Raw genomic sequence first — 26,186 nt, forward strand, 5'->3', positions numbered from 1 at the left:
TAATGGGAAAAATATAAGGAATATAAATATAAACTTTCTCTTCCATTTTTAGAACATATTGAAATGGACATATGATGCAAAACTAATGGGTATAATTGTGTACTATGATATTTATGTCAATGTAAATGTCTTCTCTTTATGAAATTATTATAGAAGAGAGTTTCCTTGGATATCTGAAATGACAAGAATAAACTTCTGGCAGGCAACTATAAATTTTTTATTCCGGTAGTTATGATTCTTCTCATAATTTGTTACAGGTCAGGCTGTGAGGCAGCCCATACAAATCTCATATTTTCTTGATGTCTGGTTATCTGTGTGTTCAACACCTGTTTTTCAAATCTCAACCTTTTCTTCTTCACTACCAGAGACTGGTTTGTTCCATTTTACCTATGTACATAAATACACACATTTACACTCTCATATGCCTGAAAACTTAAAATTGGACAGGAGCAGAGATATTACAAGACTCTATAAAGTAGTGTGTAGCTTTCCCATAACCAGAGCATGATGAAAAATAATGTCAACAATTGTGCAACTGCAGTATGACAAGTGTGAATGCCCTAATTGGTCAATTGGACCAGAATGATGAATTGCTTTTTTTTCTTTCAAACCAATGTCACTTCTAATCTATTACAACAGTAATGAACAGCCAAGCAGTCTATTTCCCACGGATATCTTCAAAGCTCTACAGATTGCCATTTGAACCATTCTTTAATTGCACCTGGCACAGATTGTAGCATGCTCCATAGAACCAAGAAGGCGTATTAACTAGATTTGGCTATCCCCAAGTCACTATAATGATGAGGCTTTATATGACTAAAAAAAGTTTAGTCTCAGTCTTTATTATGAAATAACAACTGAGCACATAGTAGGTACCTGAAAACTTGAATTTTTTATCACAATATATTCAGTTTTTAAAAATTTCCCTACGTAGCATTGAGTATTTTTGCTTTTGTTTTTGTTTTCGGTATGTGTGGTTTATCCAATTTCAGATGTAAAATTTTCTGGATAATTAAGATAAAATTAGAAATGATCAGATAGTATGTATTCTCCAAGACTTTTCTCAGAAAAGTTTATCTCTTACACATTAGGTTATTCTATTTTGCCATTGATAAATACATGTTTTACTTCCCAAATTTGCTTCTTGTCTTACCTTCATTGTTAATATGCAATGTGTACAACTTTAAAAATTTTCCATGATGATTGGAAGGATGGCTGGACTATACCTTGAATCAGTGATAATTCAGTAACTATTTCTGTCTGCCTATTCTGGCTCAGCAGAGACACTGTCTTCACTCCTGGGCCTAGGATGAGAATAGGAAAGAGAGACATAATTCTCCTCAGGCTGACCTAGGCCTAATTTAATGTATGATAATGTCTGTTCTGGAATGGGAAGGGGACTGAATCAATAACACTTCTAATCAAACATGGAAGATTGGATATATAAGCATTTTTTTCCTGGTTCCTCTCAAATATTCTTCTATACTTACAGTCAAGAAACAAACAATGAAGCATAACCCAGAAGGGCAAGAATGTGGAGGAGGAGGTGGGAATGCATACGGGATGTCAACAATGCACTTGGAAGCTTCAAAGTGGACGAGTGGTAACCAGTATAGCTGACTGGGGACTGCTCCAAGCTAAGGGACTAGAAAGAGTGTCATAAGCCAACAAGAAACAAGCTGATTTACTCCACTGAACTTCAGACAGGCTTAGGAGCAGAGGAGGCACCAGGTAGTTTTGAAGGCTGGGTTGTAGGTGGGTTGTAGGGCCAAGTGCACAGGAAATGATTGGTTGAAAATCTTTAAAAGAAGCAACCAACCACGAGGAACCTGTCCCTTCCCACCCAGGCAGTAGACCAGAAGTTTATCCTTTTGAAAAGTTGAGCCTCTTTTTTCAACTTTTTCTGTCTGACTTATTTCGCTTATTGTAATAATCTCAAGATCCATCCGTGTTGTCGCAAATGGAGAACAATATGATTTCACTGATATGCGGGATATAAAACTGAAAACAACAAAGGAACAAAACAAACAAACAAAGAAACAGAAACTTATAGACATGGACATTAGTTTAGTGATTACCAAAGTGTAAGGGGGAAGGGAGGTGATAGATGGGAGTAAAAGGGATAAAATACATGGCGGTAGAAGGAGAACTGACTCTGGGTGGTGAGCACACAACACGATATATAGATGATGTATTACAGAACTGTACACCTGAAACCTATGTAACTTTACTAACGATTGTCACCCCAAAAAATTTTAATTAAAGAAAAAAAAGTTGAACTTCTGAGGACTGGGTCCTGAAGCACAGCTGACAAAAGGTTTTAGGCACCAGATTGAAAACAAAAAATTGAGTGAAACTCTACAGATGTGCCTGCCAGTGAGGTCCCCCAAGATCCTTACCTCACTCAGCAGCTAGAACTTGGGCAGTTGGTCTAAATAACCTCCCCACAGGCTCTGTTCATTCTTACCCCACTCCACATACACATTCAGGCTAAACATTGGAGGATGGCTTTTTGGAAATACTAAGGAGCACCAAATAGAGAACTAATGATTTTGACTTTTGGGGTTATCCCAACAAAATATTGGGTACCCACTAAAAAGGTCACCAACCAGTAAGTCTCACATCAGCACAAATAATTTCTGATTTGCATTTAGTGTCTCATTTTTAAATATAATAACAACCAAGGGTTACTAGGACTTGGGAAAAACCTCTGACGTGAAAAAGAGAGACCGTCAAAATCAACAACAATGAAGACAGTGCCAAGAACAAGGGTAATACATATAATCAGTAGCCTCTGAGAGAGATAAGAAGCCCCATGCATGAAAGTAGAAAGATGATAACAAAGGGCATTTCAAGAACAAAAAAGGGATTTTTAGAAACTTAAAGATATGATAAGAAAAACTAAAAAATAAAACAAAATAAATAGAGGTATCAGCAGATAAAGGTGAGGTTATTTCTTGGAAAATAGAACAGGAATGAAACAGAGAAATATTAAAAAATTAGAGAATCAGTAGTGCAGTTTTTTATAAAAAGAGAGCAAAGAATATCAAAGGACAAATTACCAAAAATCAATATAAGAAAAGTTCCCAGAATTGAAAATCTTCAATTTCCAAATTGAAGGAGCCACTGAGTGCTCAGTCTAATGGATGAAGATAGACTTTCTCCAAAATATAACATTGTAAAATGTCCAGAGCCTGAGAAAAATAGAAGATTCTATAAGCTGCCAGACAGGAGACAATAGGTTTCATAAATAAGATCAACAGTCAATGAAATCTAGAAAGCAACAGGGGTTACAACAAAATTATGAGAGAAAGTAATTCTTAGTCAGGCGTGAGAATAGGATAAAGGAATTTTAGGACCTAAAATATCTCAAAATTTAATCTCCTATGCACCCTGTCTCAGGAAGGGTAGAGAATATGTTCTATAAATATGAGAAAACATGGCATGCAAAGAACAGGAAACCAAGTAGAGAATAGAGGAAGAGGGAATTCACAAGAGGATGGAAAAACTAAATGCCAGACTGACAAGATGGCTATGCAGCACACCTGGGAATAACCATTCCAGATTGGAGCAGAAGGACTGATGGGAAAAGCTGGATCGACACATTTTATAGAGCTGCTGAGGATGTGGGAAAACCTGGCTAGAGACAGAAAGAAAAAAAAAAGCCATGTATATGTAAACAACAACAACAAAAACAAACACATACAAATAACCTAAAATACTGTTCAGGAAAGGAGATTGAATAATCTTATTATTTGGCTGAGCAAGTCATAAAAAATGAAAACTCTGAATATAGATTGAAAAAAATTGCTGAATCTCTATTGGGAGTAAAGGGGAAGAGGAAGCATGTGTTGGGAAAGGAGAGCAAAATAGCTCCATCCTGGCTTTCATAGTAAAATTTTCTACTATTTACAAACATAGAGCTACATACCAGAAAAAGATGCTAAAAGAATAGAAAGTGGATAGGAAGCAGGAATGTGGGGTGAACCAGGGTGGGTAAGTGACTCTGTTATAAAGGCCTTGTAACACTATTTGAGTTTTTAAAGCTATATAAGGAAACTATGTAATAAGAATTAAATTAACAACAACAATAACAAGACTTGAATAGGAGGTTGGATCATTATCTTTCCAGCTCCTCCTGAGTTGCTGAATAAAACAAACATGTATTATCTATTTTAAGCCACTGTGTTAGGCAATTTCTTATGCACCATGTTAATCCTAATCACAGTCCTATTAGGTAGGCATTTTTTGTTCCCACTTCCCAGATAAAGAAGTGCCAAAGCCTTGTTCAAGGTCAGAGGACTAGCAAAGCCAGAGTCCACCTTAAGCCTTGTTTCAACTTGAGCTCCATGCGCTTACCATATTCCAGTTTCATTTAATTATATACGGAAGTCTGATTTTAAGAAGTTGTCATGGACCACCATGCCTCTCCAAGCCTTCCTTCAGGTCCATAACAAGGTGGGCACCTAGATAATAACCTTAATGCTTCTTTGGGGAAAATTAATAAAGAAAGAGGGAAAAAGGGGAGAGCAAGTTCTGAGAAGATTTTTTATTCTCAGAATTTATTACATACACTATTTCAACATCCTATGACTTAAAGGTTTGAAAGACTATATTTAGAAATTATCATAGGGATGGAGAATTTACTTTTTTTTAGGCAACAGAGAGGTATATACCACCAAAAGTGGAATAAGTTAATAATATTAACTACCTTTCAGAGAAAGAAGTCCCTGTTAGAGTGAGATCATTGAACAAGTCATCTATGTATAAATTAGTGGGAATATATAGAAATAGGGTAATTCCCCTGTGTCAGCACTTTCTTCCTTTCCATGAATGGGATCAGACCTCGAATTATGAGATTAAAAATAAAGCCACTTGATTATTTTCTGGGAAATAGTTTTAGCTCTTACTGAGAGTGTGCCAATTTTTAATTTTTGATAATTGTTTTGAAAGAAATACTGTGGTTCCATTCAATTCAGTTTTGGTTATTTCAATCTTTTATGCTTTTGAAATAAAAAAAGTCCCAAATTAATACATTTCCCCCCCTTTATATTCAAGCTTTGTATGTGTCTGTTTGACTTAAAAAAAAAGTCAATAAATTAGCTAATCTGCAAACATTTATGAAAAAAGATTATTTTCATGGATGGTTAAAACCAGTTCTAAAAGAATCTATTTCTGCATTAGGTCAAGGATTTATGATTAAAGAGGCTATTCTAATTCTTAATCAATACTAGAATGTAAGTGGTTAAAATTGGTAATCTTTATTCCGACCATTAGAGTGTGGTGGAATAGAAAACTTAAAAAATAAGAGAATACTATAGGTTCCTTTTTTCCAGGTTCTTGTTACTTATCTTCACTTGTCTAGGAAAGTCACTTATATGCCCATAAATAAATATGCCCATAAATAAAGCTGAGCAAATACTATCTACTGGTTGACTACTTACAAGATTGTTAGCATGCTGCAACATGATATGACATTTTAAACAAGCACAAAGCAACATCTATATACAACATATTCTGATAAAGAGGCAACACTGATGAGCTAGTTCCCCAACGGACAGTCTCCTGCATTAGATAGTTACTACAATATCTAGGTACGGATATTGCTCTTGACAGCTACACATTTACTAATGAAACTAATCTCCCTAAGTCCTCCAAATTGTAAGGGCTACATAACCATGCTTTGGAGACTGGCTTGGTGAAATTACATGCACCATGCCAGAGGTGTGGGTCAAAGAACTGGTTTTTGTCACAAGGAATCTTGGGCAAATAATTGAAATATACCCAGCCCAAATTTTCTCAGCCATAAAAAGGAAGACTTATTTACTTCATTGGGTTTTTGTTAGGTTCAAATGAATAAATAATGTGAATGGTTACTGTACAGGAAGCTTTTTTATAACTCATAAAGTAACATAGAAATATGTTCTGATATTACCATTAATACAAATAACAATAGAATGATATAAATATTAAGATTTCCCATGGTGACCATCAAGTCCTCATGGTATTCTATAGATATTTTTAGTAGTATCTTGACAGCCTTGAGATTGAAAGTACATCTCTTAGATCTGGAATATTTAGGGCCCTGTATTCCTATTTACTGGAAAGGAACAACTAATGCATGCAGCTAAAGTCACATTACTATGGTAGTAAAGCACCGTCCTCCCCAAATCCCACATGTGGTCAGATTTAAGGGCTAATAGTAATTAAAGATTGACATAGAGTGAATAAGATTAATATTAGAAAAGGATTACATCTAAAAGGATTTACATCAAAGGATTCTTTCTCTCTTCTCCCAAAGAAATCCTAAGACACAAAAGAAGTTTTATGCAAAGCATTCTAAGCCTCTCAGTTATTTTAAAAGAACTTGAAAAATATGATGAGGTAAGCACAATTTCTTTTTTCTATTGGAAAGTACCAGAAGTTATAATATGCTTAAGGCTTTATTCCACATACCGGAACTAGCACTATATTGGAGGGCAAATTGGGTCATGGATATATAGGAACCTGGGAATCTTATTTGAGACCGGCAGAGGAGAGCATGCACAGTAGACAGAATGAATAGGTGTCCGTCCATAAGCCGTCTCATCAAATTTCAATATCAATATGTGCTCCCTGTTAAGCTACAAAGATGCAAGTTTTCTTGTATGGTGCTATGTACAAATGCAGGTAAACAGTCATCTAACTATAATGTATAGCCATAGAATACACAAACACATACACACACACACACACACACACATCAATCAGGAATATAATCTAAAACAACATAAAAAATAAGATACACAGAAAACTACTATAAAAAGTATATTTTACTTTACAATAACTTAAAAGTTGGGAAATAATTTCATGACAGATACCTGCACACCCCTAATTACAAGTGAGGGAAGAGTATGTTTTTCTGGATCACAGCACTGGAATGTGAAAGGACTCAGAGACCAAGGAGCCCACAGAGGTGTGGACCTGAGAGTTTTCCTTTGAGTTGCTTTGAGGCTCAAAGCAATGTCTGTGAAAACACTTTGGGAACTGTTGCATACACAAAAGGGAACATTTTCAATAGGGCTGTCCAGGGACACTGTTGACTATGAGCAGAGGCAAGCTTATGGCCCACCCGAGGTTTGCCCTGGGAAATAGGATGAATGGATACCTGGGCCAGAGGGACAAACGGACATCACATAGGCTTTCTGAGACTGCGCCACTCTCGTTTGCTACATTCAGCGTTCACATCTCAGGGAACATTTCAAAGATACTGTCATCACTTTTCATCCATTTATTTATTCAACAAATATTCCTTGAGCATCTACCACGTACCAAGCACTGTCCTGGACACTTGGTCATATAGTATTGACCAAAAGAACACTGAATGTAAGAATAAAAATACAAAGTTATATGCAATTGAGATTTCTGTAAAGAATAGAAAAATGTCATTTTGGACTTCTCCAGGGCCCAGACCTGTATCTGTTTGGGCTGTCATACTGTGTTGTCATAAAATTACTAAAATTTATATAACACTTGACAGTTTGCTACAAAAATGTTTGTAGTATCATGATAGGTCCACTTCTTACAATAGACCTTCTTGAGTGTCTATGTCTTCAAGAAGCTTACATGTTAGTGCTACACTGGTTTAACAGGACACTCCAAGGAGCTTGGACCCTGCTGCTAAGTTTACGCACCTGAAATGGGAAAAACAGCACACAATTTTGGAGTCACACAATGTCCGTTTGTGTGCTGGCTCTACCAGGCCCGAGCTCCAGGACTTGGGAAGATCCTCATCGGTGCAGAGCCTCTATTTCCTCCTGAGCCGAAGGAAGATGACAGTAGTCCCTGTCCCTCAGGAGTACTAACCATCAATGAGATATTATCCATGAAAGTACTTTGCAAAGTGGCAAGTGACATATAAACATCAGTGGCATTCTGACAATTCTGTATGACAGTTCAAACACATATGGGTCTTGGCTCTAAAGAGATCCAATGCTGCATTTTCTGTTGTTTATGGAATTCTCAAGTGTACACCACTTGTATTTTGTTCATATGTTTGATGCCTATTAACTTTTCAGAAAGGTTTTTAAAATTCTTAATATTTTCTACAACCAGGCAGGACAACCCAGCAGCCTGTGAATAGGTACATCTATCTACAAAATAGTTTATACACTGCTGGAAGTCTAGAGAGACCCATGAATTGCCTAAACTATTTGAAATGAAATGACATAATTAACATCTGGATGGACTCTTAATTTTTTCCCTTCATACATAGCTGATATTTTAATTAGATTATCTAATACTATAAACTACTCAATTAAAGATGACCTGTGATAACTCTCAGTATTTATGATAGACAAACAGATTACAGGAAATTCCCAGTATTTATGAGTAAAGTGAAGTTTTTAGACAATTTCCTCCATTTCTATTAAGATATATTATATATAGACTATATGTCATATAATAGGATATAGAATATAGCATATTTTTTGATAATTTTCTATCTCATTTATATATTCTATACTGAGATATAGAATATAACATATATACATATTTATATATATTTTAAAAAGTACATATTTATGGATGAAATCACATGTCTGGAATAGTTTCAAAATAATACCCAAGGGAAAAAAGTGGGTAGGTAGAGTCAAGGAAACAAGATTGGTCATGAGTGATAATACTGAAGCTGGGTAAAGGGATTATAGGGATTTACTGAGGATAATAATCTCTCTACTTCTGTGTATGTTTCAATTATGCTAACCTTTATACTTAAAATTTTTTTTCAATAAATCTACTAAACTGCAAGCTATTTTGAGGGAACTTGCACTAGTTCACCATAATTTTATAGACAAAGTATGACCTTAGAAAGTTAAATATTTGTAACTTACAAAATGAGATAGATCACAGACTATCCTCCCAAATATCCCAGAAACTAAAGGGTTTATCTCATAGAGATCATATCTGGAAAAGATAGCAAATTTTACTAGAGATGGCAAAAGTATTAGATAACTCTAAATTAGGAACGAGGGAATTAATGGGCGAGTGACTCCAGTGACATATCATCACATAGGGAAATGTCCCTTATGAAACGCAGAACTGGTCAAATGGGCCAGACTGCAGGGGGTTTAAAGGATCAATCAGGAGCTAAAAAATATAATTGATTGGTCACAAGACAGATTATTACAGATTAAGAATACTTTTGGAAAGAAAGATGAGATGAAGGTCAATCACTAAAAAAAGAGATAGAAACGAGAACAGTAACAATTCATAAGGAGGTTTAGGGCGATCTCTTTTGTGTAGGCGTGGCCGATGTTTGGGTCGTATAAGGTATCTCTACACAGTGGCCAATTTATGAGTAAAGCGAATGTTTTAGGTAATGTTCACTTCTGTCTGCCTGTCATGGCTTTGTGGAGTAGGCTACAGAGGATAGCGCTACAGTTTAGTAATCAGTAGTGATTTCATCTTACACATTTACTTATTAAATTGATCACCGAAAGGCTAAAATCCTTCAAAATATATTGAGGTCTGGATGGATTTTCTACTTCAGCTACACATATTGATTACGTTAGATAGCTGCTAGATCTTCAATTTCTTTTATGAGATACAGTCACAAAAAAGAAAGAACCAGATGCTATAGACAAAAGAGTTCAAAAATGAATGCACATGAATTATAATCAACTTGTGAACACACAGAAACAATGAATACTTTCAATGACAAAAGAAACAAAATACAGAGTTGTTTAATCACAACTGATGTTCATTGTATAGTAAAATAAATGAACATTTATTAATAAAAGCCTAACGTGTTCTTTGCATATCACTCTTGGATTGGATTAGGCAGGTTTTAACTAAAAGATTACCACTAACAAATAACAATGATGAGATTTGTAGGGACTAATGCCTAACCAGGGGATCTATGTCTTATTAAACTCATTAAACCCAATTTCTCTAGTTTACCATAGTTTTCTACATGACAGAGCAGTGTAAAGAACTGCCTAACCACAGAGCATTTTAGAGCTAAGCAGACCTTCTGACTACTAATCTTTTTGGAGGTGAGAAAACCGAGGTGCATGAGGGACAGTGAATATCAGGGAACTTAGACCCTGATTTTCCAACAATTTCTTGTGGAGATCTTTGATTTTATTGGACAGTTGCTCCAAAAAGCTACAATGTGTCTTGGAGCAGAATCTCCAAAAAGTCTAGGCTGAGTCTTGAAAAGGATATTGTTTTTCCAGAGGCAAATTCCAACAAAAGTTATAAAATCTGTAGGTAGATGTCTCCAACTGGGAGAAGGAACTGATTATGTTTAATGAAGGGAAGAAACAGAATATGCTAATGGGTTGTGAAATTAAACAAATAATGGCTTCTAAATTATGCTGATAACCTAGAAGAAAATTCTCTGTATTTCTGTGTACCTGTTTACTCGCCCTTAATAGCATTTCTTGCAAAGGTCAAGGAGGGTCAGACTGGTAAATTATAGCAAGGCTCAAGCTGTCTAAGCAGTTATCATTAAATCACAGGTAGTTCAAGACAAAATAAAGCATTTACTCCAATTTCTGAAGCTTTGCTAGCTGTGGGGATACCCCTGTTTGAATAAGATCCCTGACAAGTGCTACATATTGAGTGACTCATTAGAACAGTCCTTTTTTTTTCCTTTTTTTTTCTTTTTTGTATCGCAGGGACCTAAATTCTCACTAAGCAGATCACAATAAATTTAAAAGTAAATGTTTCAGAAAGATGTACTTGGTTTTTTCCGTACTTCTACCAATTTGAAAACAGCCTGAGGATAGCAAAAGCTTCTGATAGAATTTGGACGGAACAAGTCTTGAATTCAAACCCTTACTGGGAATGAAGGTGGTCCAAATGCCTTTAAGAAACTTGTGTGCCTACTTGGCAAGCATGTTACCAGTATGGAGCTTGGATGACAGAAATAAGTGTAGGATCTCTCTGTAGGAAACAATCAGTTAAAACAACTGAAGCTAAGGCCAGAGCTTGTGTAAAGTGTTGAGAGAACATGAAATTTGATGTGGCTCGAGAGAGAAAGGAGCAGGATATGGAAAGCAATAGAAAGAGACTGAAAGATATCAGTGAAACTGGAATGGGAAAGAGAGCAAATACAATTGAAAGAGGGAAAGAGTGATTTCATTTTATTAGGTAATACAAACTACCATCACCAATTGTAAACCAATCACCACATTTTGTTGTAGCCTTTAAATATAAATTGTCACTCCTAGAGGTAACCTTACAGTTATTGTTTATTTATTAAAACAAGGTTTCTCAGGCAAATCTACTCATACCCTTCAACAGATCCTCACTGCCTAAAGGTTTGTGTCTAAACTGATGGCATTCAGAGTCCCTTTCCATCTTTTTCTTTACTCATCACTTACTATGTCTCACTCTTACATCTCACACTAGAGCCACAGAAGTACTTCCCAGACCTGCTTATATTGGTTTATGTTCCTTTGTTTTTCTTGTACTATTCCCTCTGTCCAAACTGCTCTTTTTCTTCCCTCCCCCTGGCTCTTTACGAATCTGTTGTCTTGCTCTATGAAGCTTTCCCTTACCTACACCTCAGGGAGAACTGACCACTCTTTTGTGCCCCAAAGCACCCGTAGATGCTTAGACTATAACAATGATTCCACTTTACGCCATTTGCTTAATTGTATGTTTATCTCTACTAGACTGTGAACTTCTCTGGCTAAGAACCCACCCTGCTTTATCACTGTAGAAATAGGTCTCAGCATTGTGCTTGCATAGAGAAGTCGCTTAATGTTTGAAGAATGAAAGAATGGATGAATGTATGAATCAACCAACCACTGGATAAATATATACTTGAAGAGACTGGTCTTATTTATGCTATTGCAGCATTATAATTGCTTTAAAATATCTATAAAGAGTATAAGAATAAGCACTGCATAAATTCTTATTGTCCTTTACTTACTTGGACAGATGAACTATTTCAGAGAATCTCAGGGTTAGAAGGGCCCTTCAAAATAAATTTATCAAAAAAGAAAAGTCAGGTTCCAAGTATGGGAATCATAACTTTAATGACATAGTTATAATCAAACTTATTCAAGTTCAAGAAATAAATCTCTAGAAAATCAAATGAATAAGGTACAAGTGTAGGTCATAGTTTAAAAACTTCTTGCAGAGAGTAAGAATGTAAAAAAAAAGTAATGAGATTTGGAATTGAAAGGCACAAAAAATGAATAATGGAAGAAAACAAATAGACCAGAGCATTATAGAAAAAGTTATTAAAATGAAAAGATAATCAAGTCAATAAATACTTTACCTCAAAAGGCATATTCTATAAATTATAGAACAAAACTGGGAAGTATCCACAAATACCTTTTAAAAAGAATTTCTAGCCTTTTCCCACTACAAATGGATGGTGCACTTAGATCATCCGTTATGCATACACTCTTCTCATTTTTCTGCTAGCCAAAGTTATTGCACAGGCTAAAATGTAGGGCAGAACTCCTGATTCTGCCCTAAATCATGGTGATGGTCCAGACTCAGAGGACCAATCATGAGCTGAGAAAGGTCAATCTGGAGGAAGAATCTGTATCTGACCTTACAAGCAGCCAGTCCCAACTGTTTCATAAGGGCAGAGACAGCTTAGGCTTAAGTCTTCGTGGTTCCTAAAAAGCTTTCAGAACTATTTTCTATGCTAGTCCCAGTGGGATGTAAAGGGCAACTTTCCCCCCCCAATTTGTTTTCAACAGAAATCACTGATTGGTTTGTCTTAACTTTGTCCTTTGGTTCAGTGCTATTTATGTACTGCCTTGTTCCAGAAGGAACAGAGTAGGCAAAAATGAAAGCGTCATGAAAAAATAAAAATAAAAGTGGAGATGTAAAATGTAATCAAAGAACTAGGTGAAAATACAGAGTAATGACCTGCACAATTGTTATGGGTAAGGCTGTGATAACACAAATTAAAACCAAAGGAAACACTCTTGATCATCGAGCTCAGAGGACACAGTAGATTAATAATCCTACAAGCATTTCCACACAACAGAGTCAGTCTTTGGAGGGAAAAATCTCCAAATACTGCCAAGTAGTACAAAAGGCATAACATTCTCAAGGCATATTTCTAATCCAATGGCTTACTTTGTGTAAGTAAAATTAACAAGATGTAGCATTCAACTTTTTTTTTTTTTTTCTCTTAACAATGTAGGTTAAACGTGACTTTGGTAACATGATAGACATGTCTGCGGTGGTAAAGCATTTTCTGGAATTTGAAATATACAGTGGAAAGAATATACTCAGGAATTTTATTTTATATTCAGAAATAAATTTACCAAATAAATTTCCAAATAAATTGCAAATAAAGTTTAAACATTCAAAATAAAAAAAAAATTAGTTGTTTATAATGAAAGAGGAGCAGCAATATGTGGAGCTGTGAATGACAGTTAGACTTCAACAATTACAGCTTGTGAAGCCTTTCAGTTTTGATATTACCTAAGAGCACAAAAGAATAGAGAGAAGGTGAGTTTTGTTTTTCAAGTTATTAATTTCCAAGTTATTAATAATTGGTTAATGACCCCAGAGAATGACTTGTGATATATGAGTGCAAGAGCACCCATAGGTGGAAATGCTTTGTAAATTTTAAACCAGCGGATGACGTTCACCATCATTATGCTTTGACTAAATGTCACACATTGTGCTTGTTGTACAATTAGGATAAGATGACCTGGGAAGACGCCTGTAGTCACACAAGGCAAGCTTTAGGCACTGACATTCTTGTTCTTTGGTGTTCAGGGATAGGGTTACATAATATGTGAGGGTCAACACTGAATATCTTATCAGTCACACCCAGCAATTTTTATTTAGTTCTCTTTTACCAAGCCTGCTGCTCCCCAACATGTCTAGCTGATCAAGAACCAAATTCACCACCCCTGCCAGGGAATGACACTTAGGAAAGTTAGGGTCAGAGGAGTCCAAGAAGTTAAATGAGCATAATCTTGCAGGGTTGGTCCTGGTGTCTGCCCCTGTCCTGGCATGCCCTTTCATCTAGTCACACCCCATACTCAGCAAAGCTGTCACTACATTTGAGCTCATCACACTCGAGATCTGGCATGGCTCATTTCCTTTGTGCCTGACACTACCGATTCAATAAAGGCTGGTGACCAAATGGGAACTGGTTGAGATTTATTTTTGTTACTCTAAAGACCACATATCGTGATCTGAAAGAAGGTAAGGGAGGATTTCTGATTTTACATAAGAGACACCAGCTTATTGCGTGTGGCTGAGACAAGATGGGATCCGTTTGGTTTTCCTTCTAATATTTCACCTATTATTTAAATAAGAATTATGTCAACTGTGAGCAAAACACAAGCCATTCACTCACTGATTCAGTTTTCAGGGGCATTTCAGCCCCAGGCACTGCATTAGGTGCTGGGGCTCCCTGATGAATAAGTCACAGTACCTGAGGTCTAATGTATCCAGAGTGAATGAATGAATGACCTGTGACTTGCACACAGTAATGGTTCAGGGGAAGAGAAAGTTGTCGTGAATCTTATTAGCATATCCGTCACAGAACCTATTGAGAGAGCTCACTGTTTCATGTCGTAAACAGCAGCGTAACATAACCCTGCTCCTGCCTCCAGGTTGCTGTCTGGTGCAGAGGTTGCCACAAGCACATGAGATTCTATAATACAAGGCATAATGTGTTCTGCTGTAAATGGAAAAGAGGAGGCAAAGCGGAAGGGAGATGTGAAGATGTTATCCGCGTAGCTGGCCAGGGGAAAATGACAGCCGGAACTCTTTCCCAGGAAGGAATTTAGAAACCAAATCCAGTACAAAAGACAGATGACTCTGTGTTGGTTTGTACAGTACTGTCCTTTCCTGTGTGGAAATGTTAACATATTCAGATACAATGGGTCTTTTTTCCAGGTCACGAAACACAGACAATGTGCCGGAGGCCTGGACAAAGTTGGCCCATCAGCAGGGTTTTGTACTTAAAATAAAGATCTGAGCTTTCCTGGCCGTTTAAATGAGAGCTACGGCATGAATACGCAGCAAAATGACTGACAAGTTTGGTTGTGGGGATTAGCTCTGCTGTGTGGAAATGCCACGTTGGCGCTCATACACTAACATCCTGGACCTCTGAAAGTATGACTGGTGGCTTCCACCGGACTCCCTAAAATGTTAATTTTGCTTAATGCAGTCTGTTAACAATGTTCTTGGAGTACTACTAAAAAATAAAAGGAATTGGGTACAAAGAAAGGGAGCACAATTAGGAATCAATGTACTTTTTTCAAAACAAGGGAAATGAAAGATAAAAAAATTGCTGTTTTTTGTTGAGTTTATCATAAAGAAAGTGAAAAAGAAAAACGCTGAATATAAATATATATATGTATCACTACACTATACGTATCACTAAATATGTCACTAAATATATATCATTAAATCCATACATATATCATCAGATGTATCACTAAGGTGTGATTTAAGTTAAATTTTACCTGCAGAATATTGTTTAACATTATTCGCTAGAACTACTACACAATAAGGGTAAGGATCTAGTTTGCCCTAGTTTCTTTTTTTGCTTATTTTGGGAATTAATTAAAATATTAATCTTTTTCACTTTTCTGGCAAACCTGACTATCTAAAACAGAGCCCCAAGCTATAATACTATTTATTGACTGAATAACTGCTTGATAAGAGAAAACTAAGGAAGTTTTCTGAGGAGTTACTTCTTTCTAATCAAAGAAGTTCAATTTAGGTGCTTATTCAGGGCTCACTTTCTCTAATTCACTACTTATATCAACATATGTAATAAATAATGTGGTTTCTAAGCGTGCAGCAGATTGGAAACAGCCCAGGGAAGGGCGTGAAAGAGGAAGAGGACAAGAAGGACCTCCGAGGCAGGTAAGAACTAGAAAACAACCCCAGGAGCAGAACAACCCCGGTCTGTCCAGGGAGGGTGTAAATGGCCCCCAGATATTAATGGGCCTGGAGCAGAACTGACTTTGAGCACAAATGTCACAGAATGACCAGCCCTCAAAGAAGGGCTGAATTGGGTTTTGTAGCCTTAGTTTGAGAAGACAGGAAAGTCATTTAGAATATTAGTTCTTCAAATGTACTGAAATAAAGTTTTGCTAATTTAAAGACAGTTTAAAAGAGGACTTAAAGGAGAGTCTTTTCATTGACAACTGGCTCCTTTTGATATTAACCAAGTATGAAAGGAGCTTTTCTAAATGTTTTGTTTATATTCCAAAGTTTAAATTTTCCTTATGACTGGGGAAGCTGTCCTTTGATGATCTCTGAATCTCATAACATCTGCTTCATTCATGGTGTGGTTTAATAAACTAGGTAAGCAAAAACTCAACTGTTTTGGCAGGTTTCAAGAAATCCTGGGGAGATGATAGTAATCCTGAAAAGGCATCTTGAGAACATCAATAACAGGTATAGCTCCTGTCAATCATTAATTATCTGTTTTCCTCCACTAGAATTTTTAAGCGTACAAATGTAATGTAGGTCATATTCTTGAGTAGTGTTCCCAAATCTATGCCATTCATAGCATTATTCTTGCAAGATGTTGCTTAAATGGGTTCTGAAGTATGTTTGTGACTGAAGCACACTAATCTCCCGGGGACACAATATACATTAACATATTAAAGAACATAAGTGCAGCAAAGAAAGCTGTTTAACTTTGTTTAAATCAACATTTCCAAAACTAATTAGAAGTTTCTCTCCCTTTTGTTTAGAGACTGGTACATTTTGCAAAACATATCAAAGTACCTGTGTTATAATCTTCTCTGTTATTAAAACCAACTGAGGAGAACGGCCTCTAGTCAGTTGTAATTATACCATTTTCTTTCAATAAAGTGCATTTAATTACTCTGAAGAGTAATATATTTCCACCACTGTGGAAATAGGCCAACAAGATTTATGGCTATAAATAGAAGCAACAACACTTTATAAATATCTGGAAATTAAAAATGCAACGAATAACCATTTGTCATCTCTATAACTAATATGACCAAAAGACTGTGTTGACACAGACACTGCATCCATCCTACATATCTATGACCTGGGTTGTGATTAGGAATTTATTTCTTGTTTGTGAATCCTCTGAATTCTCTAGTTACAAACAAACAATAACACTCACAGGAAGACAGAATAAAATTATGGCTTTGCTCTTCCTTCACAACTTAAATAATCCCCCCCTTTTTTTGCTAAATGTTTCTTTCTGTAAAATTTACTAGAAGTCTTGCAAATCAGCAGCTATTTCCTATTATATACAAAGCATAAACCATAAACAAAAATGATTGATTCATTATAGTACTTTAAAATGTGAACTTCTGTTAATCAAAAAAACTCCATTATAAGAATTAAAAGGCAAGTCACATAATAAAAGAAGATATTTGCAATACACATAACTAATTAAGAATCTGTACCCAGGAGAATATATATTTATATTTATATCCATACCTTAAAATCAATAGCCCAGGTTCTATAGAAAATAGATTCCAAGGGAAAGCTAATGGGATAACGCTTTATTGAAGGGTAAAAATTTCAGGGCAGCAAGAGTGAGGAAAACAGGAAGGAGAGGCAAGAAAAAAGGGAAAGCAAATTCTAGCTACTCATAACTTTATAAGAAAACATAGCTGATTGCTCAGTTTCCAGAAACGACATAGTGAGATACCAAGTTCAGAAAAGTATATGGAGACAAGGGAAGTAGAATAATTTCTATGCTGATTTCCTTCTTGCAACTGCCTGTCATTGTCACAATAGAGCATTAACTTTTTTTACATTTTCATATTAAGTCACCTGCCTTTTCCAGGTAGCTTCTAGGAACATCTAGAGAGGTGGTGGGAAAAGCCAGACCTTCCATAGTCTGGCAGGGTTGTTTTACGGAACCAAAATTTTTGCAGCTCTAGCATCGTGGGCATGAAGGGGGCCATCCTTATTCTGGGGGAGCCCTAGGCAGCCTCTGGTGTTAGGAAAGAAGACAATAGTCTTGGCAACTTGGGCTATAAATTGGGCAAGTAGCTAAGGGCCCAAAAGTTAGTGGTTAAAAGGAGTGAGTTAACTTCAGGGAGCATATAAATTGGGTCCAATACACAATCAAATGGGAAAGGTGGCAAATGACTTGATGAGGTCCTTTGAAGATATCCATATGTCCAACAAATATATTAAAATATATTCAACCTCATCTGTCACCAGGAAAATGAAAATTAAAGCCACAATTAAATACTGGTACACTCTGACCCTAATTGCTAAAAGTTCAAAGACAGACATTCTGTAGTGTTGGTGATGAGGTGAGAATGAAACTCCTAAATGCTGGGTGGAGAGTAAATTGCTATGATTTTGAGTGCAAATTGATATAATTCCTTTGGATTTTCTACTACTGTTGAATGTATACATACTTTATAATGCAGTAATTCCACTCATAGGCAAATGTCAACCAAAATGCATACATATGTTCACCAAAAGGCATGTAGATGGATGTGTATAATATCATTATTCATAATAGTCCCAAAGTGGAAACCCAAATTTTTACTAATTGCAGAATAGATAAGTCAATTGTGGCATGCTCACATGATGGAATACTATGCAGCAGTGAAAAAGAGAAAACTACTACTGCTACTGCTACTACTACTACCGGTACTGTTACTGTTACTGCTACTACTACTACTACAAGCAACAATATGGGTGATTCTCACCAATATAATGATAAGCAAAAAAAGTCATATGTAAAAGAATGCATGATTACATTTATATAAAGTTTAAAAATCAAGTAAAAATAAACATGGTGTTGGAGGTTACGATATGGTTGTTTTTGGGGAGGAAGGTAATGACTGGGAAGGGGCAAGAGTAGGGTTTTAGGGTGCTGTTTAAACCTGGTTGGTAGTTACATAGGTGTGTTCACATGGTGTTCACTTAGTGTTAATACTTTTGGTTTGTGTGTTTGTCTACTTGTTATACTTCAATTTAAAAATTTATTGAAAATATAAAACTTGGTAAAATTATAATATATATTGAAATATATGTCATAGAAACTGAATCTTTGATTATTGCTTTATTACTTTCTACTCACTCTTCAGCCTCTAGAAATTAAGATTCTGCTACAACATGCAACCAACATTGCCTATTTTCAGTAATTTCATAACACTGAACAACTCTTTGAGGAAGTGGTTTGCTCACGATTTTAAAAAACTGAAAAACTGTTTGTTGCTGAGGTCTATGTCAAAATCTGTTACTGATGATGCCATTTATTTCTTAAAGTCATTTATCTTCTCAAATATAAAAAAATATGCTTTTTACAAAATATTTTGTAGGAATAAAGAAAAGTATGGGGAAATAAAGAAGTCTTGTGAGGGAGCATTTGAGATCTTGCTCTCTAGCCTATGTTATAGGTTTGGCTCAAATAAACTTGTCTAAAAACCCACCCCCACAAAAAAAAAAAAAAGAATTCAAACTATGGTTTCTACTGAAGGTTTATTGCTTTTTCACCATTGTAAAGTTGACAAATTGTACGTCAAACCACCATAAGTTGGGGACCGTCTGTAATCTCCACAGTATATGCTTTGCAAAGCATTGTATTAAATCAGTTACTCTTGTTTTTCTTCAACTTTTCTGGCCATTCTTTCTTGGTCTCCTTTGCAAGGTCCTATTCTTCTGATCATCTTTGAAACACAAGCGTTCCCTAAGGCTTCATTCAGGCCCTCCCTTCATTTGTCTGACTCCATACTCCCTTCCTGTGTAACTTTATATAAAATCCTACTTTAATTACCACCAAAATTTGATGACACCAATATCCTTACCTTGAACCTAGATCTCTCTTACAAATTCTTTATCTGTATATTCAGCCACCTACTGATTATTTCCAACTAGACATTTGAAAGGCATCTTTAATTTGTTATGTCCAAACATGAATTCATGGGATTCCACTACAACCTGCCTCATCTATATTCTCTATTAGTAGGTATCACCATCATTAGTCCACCAGTGATTAAAACAGAAACCTGGATGCCAAGAGTCTTCCCTCTGTTATTTACTTTCCCAAGCACCATCTAAAAGTCACCTAGTCCTAATGAGCCTACTTTCTAAATATGTCTTGAATCCGTCTTCTCCTCTTCGTCCCCATTGTCAATGCAACTGTCATGGCTCATGCCGTCATCTCCTCTTGATGCATTATAGCATATCCTCCCAACAAGCTTCATCATATCCCATCATCCCTTTTCCTCATTTCCTCATAGGATTAACATATCTCCTATACCTCTCAATGTCCCCTCTCTCCCTCTGGCTATGGCTGGACCTAGCTTGAATTATCAGTGGATGAGCAACCAGGGGTGGGCAGTGAGACACTGTTAAAAAGATTGCTTTGACTTAGGCAACAGAATAATGTCTAACCCAATAGAGGAGTAAGAGTGGAATCAGACTAATCAAAGCGGATTCCTCCATGATTGTCTCAATCAGTAGCTGATGTGAGGACAATCGTTGTGGCCAGTATAGGCAGAAAAAGTTGAGAATATATTTTCTACAGTTTAAACAGCTACTCAAAATTAAAATTCCAAAACAAAACAACCCTTTCACTGGTAAAATACCAGGTTGGAAAAAAAATCATTGTGATACTTGATAAAAATTAAAACAGCAATTCTAAGGTGTTCTTAAATAGCTGTCTCACAGGCTTGATGAACTGAAGCAACTTTAAACAGCTAAATCAAATCGGAATCTCTCAGTCTAGTTTCTCATGCAGTACCGGTATAGGTAGTAGGTACAGAGAGTGAGGAGAGAGTGGGGTTGCGCAGTAGAATAAATGTGAAAACGTGTTTAGGCTGCTTATCTGAAAATCAACAAAAATGTTTAGAAAGTACCGCAAAGTGAAAGGACCAGTGTCTGGGAAGCGAAAACAAATGTGGATATTACCACTTAACAAGTGCTTGAGAGAGCCGACTTGGAAAGAAAGCCTGGAAAAAACACTAAGTAATGGAAAGAAGAAGAAAACTAAAATGTATTGAGCATCAACTCTGTGGCAGTCACCATCGTGCAAGGTATTTTAGATTTGCCTCTCTCTGTCTCTCTTTGTCTTTCTGTCTCTCTTTCTGCCTCTTTCTCTGTTTCTCTCTCTTGTTCTCTCTCAGTCTACTTTTCATTTTTACAATGTTCTTGAGATACAACTGACACTCAATAAACTGCACATATTTGAAATGTAAGATTGGATGAGTTTTAACATGTATATACAAGCATGAAACCATCACTGCAATTATGAAAACACTCATTTACACCACCCACAAAAGGTTCCTTCTTTCCTTTTATAATTCACCCCTCCCCAGTAAACCACTTGGATACATAGGTATCCAAACTGTGAGATGGGCTCCTGTAAATTAAAAATCTAATTAGGCAACCTATAAATGTAGTGTAGGCTTATGTTTTACCTTCTCTAATGGTAAAATTGCCAACCCCAAAACAAAATTGCAGAAATAGCATTTTTTTTTTCTTTTCAAAATTTGGGATAAGTCAACTTCCATAATATTTGATTTTGTCTTCCAAGGCTCTGTTCCTTTGATATTATTCAGAGGTATGAACTCTGACTTCACCTGTACACAGAAACATCCCAATAGTCTTATTTGGTTCACCCAGAAATGATTTACTGACTTCTCTGAGTCTCTGGGAGTCAAAAGTCAGGGCTCTCGTCAGTGGGGGTATAGTGACCTCTTTCACTGCATTGGTGAAGGTCATTCTTCCCCTAGGTTTCACACTTTTCATATCACCACTACTATTGAGAGTGATTTCGAGGGAGATATAAAATAGAAAAAATATCAAGTTCATGTACATTTGTTTACAATGTCCAAGTTTAAAGTGGTAGAGGGAAAATAACTTCTGCTAAAATTTGTATGACTTTCTATAGCAGGAAAATACAAAAGCAGCCGATGATTATAATCAATGATTTAAATGAATGAAGGTCTAACTTGATATTCATTTGTCCATCAACCAATGAATATTTTTGTATAAATGGGGTCAAAAATACAGAACAGGCTCTCCCCAGGTTTGATGACATTGGCCTTCAAGATAATAGTTAGCTTTCTCTAATTTGACCCATCAAGTCCACTGGGGAGCCTAGGTAAAGAAAACTGACATAATTGGCAAAGATATTTATTGTAGTAATAAATTATCCCACGGTCAGCATTTGATAATTACTCAAAAATGGTAAGAACCACAGGTTTCTTTGAAATTTCATCCCTAGCACTTGTTATGAGAGAATTCAATACTTGTTAGTGAGAATTCAATAAGCCATTTGTGGGATAAAAGCCTTCTTCCCCATGACTATAATTTTCTGGAAGGCAACAATTGTGCCCTGGTTATAGCTGTCCCTTCATAACGCCTATATGCCTTACACATAGTAGGTGCTTAATAAAACTTTGTTTCATCATTTAGTAAACGAAGCTAATGCTTTGAAAAGTCTGTTAGTTTTCTGCTATGGTAATGAAATAGAAATAATGAAATGTGGTAATATATTAGAAACAAAATAAATAATGGGAAATGACAGACCATATTAAAATGTTAATAATTCTGACATTTTAAAGTCCCTCTATCACATTTCTAGCCAGAATTCTAACATGAAGCAAAAACTGCTGATTTTGGCTGCTCTATATTTTTCTAAAACTACATACTCATTATTATTAAAAAGTGATGAAATACATTATTAAAAAAGAAAAAATCCCTGAAGATTATGATGAAAAAACATTAAAATCTTCAATCTGAATAAGCAGACATCTACCCACAACATTATTTCATAAATAAGAGGAAATATTACCATTCCTAAATATGAAAGCTATCATGCCAGAAAAAGATATTATGTACTTTAAAGTGAATAAATATGAAATGTTTACTATAATATCTGTATTTCTCATTTCATCCTGAACTGATGAAAATTTTGTTGTAGAAAAATATCAGGGCTTCATTTTTAGCAGGTTCTTCAAACACAGGTTGTACACTCATAACTCAATATTCCTACTTACTACGGCCAGAGAAGTATTGCCAAACAAGTATAGGTCATTTTCCTTTCATGTTTATGTTTCTCTTTTATTCTAAACCGTCTTTTCTGAGTCTTTCTAAAATGTGCGATTGCCTCCCTTACTCATTTTCTATTAACAGGTAGATTCATTTCTCTCAGGTCTGTGTCCTCTTCATTCTTTGCCTATTTATTTTATTCTTCATCGAACAAATGATTGGATTCTTCCATACAAGTTGTTCTTGTCTCTCTCTTCTAGTTTCACACTTCTCATTTTAAATTCTGTTTTCCACAGTGCAATTAAATAAAATCTTATAATCTGCTTCTGCAGTCTCTACTGCCTTTCAATCGAAAGATAACAAGATTTAAAATAAAAGACTTTCTGCCTCAGTTTTGCTGAGGCCTAAATGTTGAATTATAAATAATTGTCAACTGTCTTCACATTACAGAGAAAAATGCTGGTTCATCCATATGGGATTTGCAAAGCAGCAAGCTCAACTATTGTCAGCAATTAGTCAGGCCTCCCACTCCCACATCTATATAAGAAACCGATGTTAAGCAGTCCGAGAGAGAATATTTTGGGAGGTGTTGAGGTGCTATGACAATTCCCTACTGGGAAAAGAAGGTTGTTTTCCCTTAGCCACGTGTTAGATACAGGTGGGTCAATAAGCAACCCACTAGGAGAGTTTGATAAGTGTCTCTTGGAGGGGAAGCTGTACAGAGTGTGACTGTGTTTCTAACAGTAGCAGCACAAAGTTCTCCTTGTTCTCTCTCTCTCTCTCTCTCTCTCTCTCTCTCTCTCTCTCTCTCTCTCTCTCTCTCAGACACACACATTCTCTGATGAAGCAAGCTGCCATGTTGTCAGCTGCCATATGGAGAGGCCCACATGGTAGGGAAATAAGAGTGACCTTTGTGTAATAGTCAGCATGGAATTGAATCTTGCCAACAGCCACGTGAAAGAGCTTGGAAGAGAATCCTATCCCAATAGACCTTTAAGATGTGACAGCAGCCCCAGCTAACACCTTAACTGTAGTCTTGTGGGAGACTGAACCAGAGGATCCAGCTAAGGCATATCTACATTCCTGAATCACAGAAACCATGAGATAATAAGTATTGTTGTTTTAAATAACTAGGATTTGGGATAATTTGTTATATAGCCATAGATAACCAATACAGCTGGGAATCAACTTGGTACCCCATGAATGGGAGCTGGCCTGCGGATATCTGGAGACGGATCTCCTCGCAGAGGAGCCCCTGAGTGATGAGTGAAAGCTCCCTGGAAGAGGGATGACCCGTGGAAGGGCAGATAACAATGGGGGATCTTAAGGAGGATGCAGGCAGAGTAGAGACGTTGCCTGAATCAAGAGAGTTGGAGAAGATCTTGGGGAGTTGGGTGAAGAGTGTATAGGATAATTTCTAAGGAAACAGCAAAAATGTCCATGAATGAAAATGTCTATATTGTCCAAGCATTATACCAAAGAACACTGTTACTAAATTGCAACTGTACCATTCATGTAACTCCCAGGTCACCTGGGCTGGACCTTAAAGGCCCAGCAGCTCAGGAACCAGAGAGTAAGGCAAGCTAGGAAGGAAGCATCAGCTAACTATGCATCCTTCCTGCTGGTTTCCAGCAGGCTTGAACTACGTGGGGAAAATGTTTCCTCTGAATGAGCGTGTACTTTTCATATTTGACCAGATGAGACTAGAGTTATTTGCCTAGAGTAGACATTTGAGTGCTTGAAAGTGACCACAGGACTTTTTGTTATGGTGAAATGATTGGAAAAGGTATGGATCCTGCCTGACACTTTGTACATGGTGGGGACTAGCAGATGCTTGATGTGAGTTTATAGGAAGGGTCTCAACCTCAGGACTGTTGACATTTTGGGCATTTTGTTATGAACATGGGTGGGGGAGAATATCCTGTGCATTGTGGGATGTTTAGCAGCATCCCTGGTCTCTACCCACAAGATGTCATTAGTATGGCCCAGTTGTGATAACCAAGAATGTCTCCAGATATTGCCAAATGTCCCCTGAGATGGGGTGAGGGATCACTTTTGGTGGAGACATAATGATTCTTAAGAACCTAATCATCTTTCCCTTTGCAGTAAGTATGTCCCTTCAGAGCCCTTTCTTGGCAAAGGAGATTCAGTTCTGAATAAATTCCACCTCTCCATATCCTGTCCTCAACCATACACACACGTCCCAGTGCTTTGTGTTATTACAGTTTGACTTGAGTAATCAAATATGTTACGCCTCAAAAAGAAGTTCAATTGGTGTGTTGATCGCAAAGTTCTGTAAATTACCTAAAAGTAATTGAATACCATGCTTAAAATGAATTAATTCCATGTTATGTAAATTATACTTCAACAAAGCTGTTTAAAAAAGGAATTTAAATAGCAGAAAGTCAGTCTTTACATTTTTGCATCTCTGCAGGTCTTCTGCAGATACTATTTGAAGATCCATCAGACTTTCCTTTGATTACTTTTTTTTCCTACTAAATCACAGCGTTCAGAATTTATTACAGCTCCTTTAATTTATCTTGTGGCTAAATCCTCACACACGGATACTCCACTGATGAGAAAATTTCATTTCTAAAAATTGGAAAGGGAAAGGGCTTGCTCATTTTTATTTGATTTCAGTTATTGTTGTGCAGCTAAATAGTCTCAGGCTCATTTTCTCTCCACATATTGAGCTTGGCTCTGCAAAGAGGTTATTTTTCAAAAGGAAATTTTGCAGGTAACCAGCATGTTAAATAGAATGTAATACTTGGGGCCTGAGGAAAGAGAAGAGACTCCGTAAACACGTTCCACAAAAGCTCCTCTGCAACAGTACTTGATCTGCTTATCAAAAATAATGTCCACCAAGAGTAAAAGTGATTGGTCTTCCTGACTTTGGATTTCTAAAAGGAGTAACCTATTGGGCCTATTAAAAACTGTGGTGCTTATCCAGTGACGATTAACTGGAGCCTATAAATTGCTTAGTTTGTCAATTTCTTTGACAATTTGGGTAAACAAGTTAATGAAAAAGAAGCCTAGAAAACCCGAAAGTAAATGTTACTTAAGATAACTATGTGTTTTCATTTCCATGGCATTTTATACTTTGTGATACATGCTCATGTTTACTATGGCAACTTTGCAGGTAGATGAGGAAAGGAATACAAACATGAAATTCATCAGGATTACATGAGGATAACATTAGCCAACATTAGAGCATTTGCTTCCTAGCCTGCTTCAAGAGT

The 26,186-nt window shown here is 36.4% G+C and overlaps 1 protein-coding gene across 18 annotated transcripts in view; it reads right to left on the reverse strand.

Annotated features, from left to right (window-relative positions):
• TRPM3 (transient receptor potential cation channel subfamily M member 3) overlaps nucleotides 1-26,186 on the reverse strand; it is an 820,394-nt gene that overhangs the window by 284,170 nt on the left and 510,038 nt on the right. The window lies entirely within an intron of this gene.

This window comes from Rhinolophus sinicus, linkage group LG04, assembly GCF_036562045.2.
Source record: "Rhinolophus sinicus isolate RSC01 linkage group LG04, ASM3656204v1, whole genome shotgun sequence".
Classification (NCBI taxonomy): Eukaryota; Metazoa; Chordata; class Mammalia; order Chiroptera; family Rhinolophidae; genus Rhinolophus; species Rhinolophus sinicus.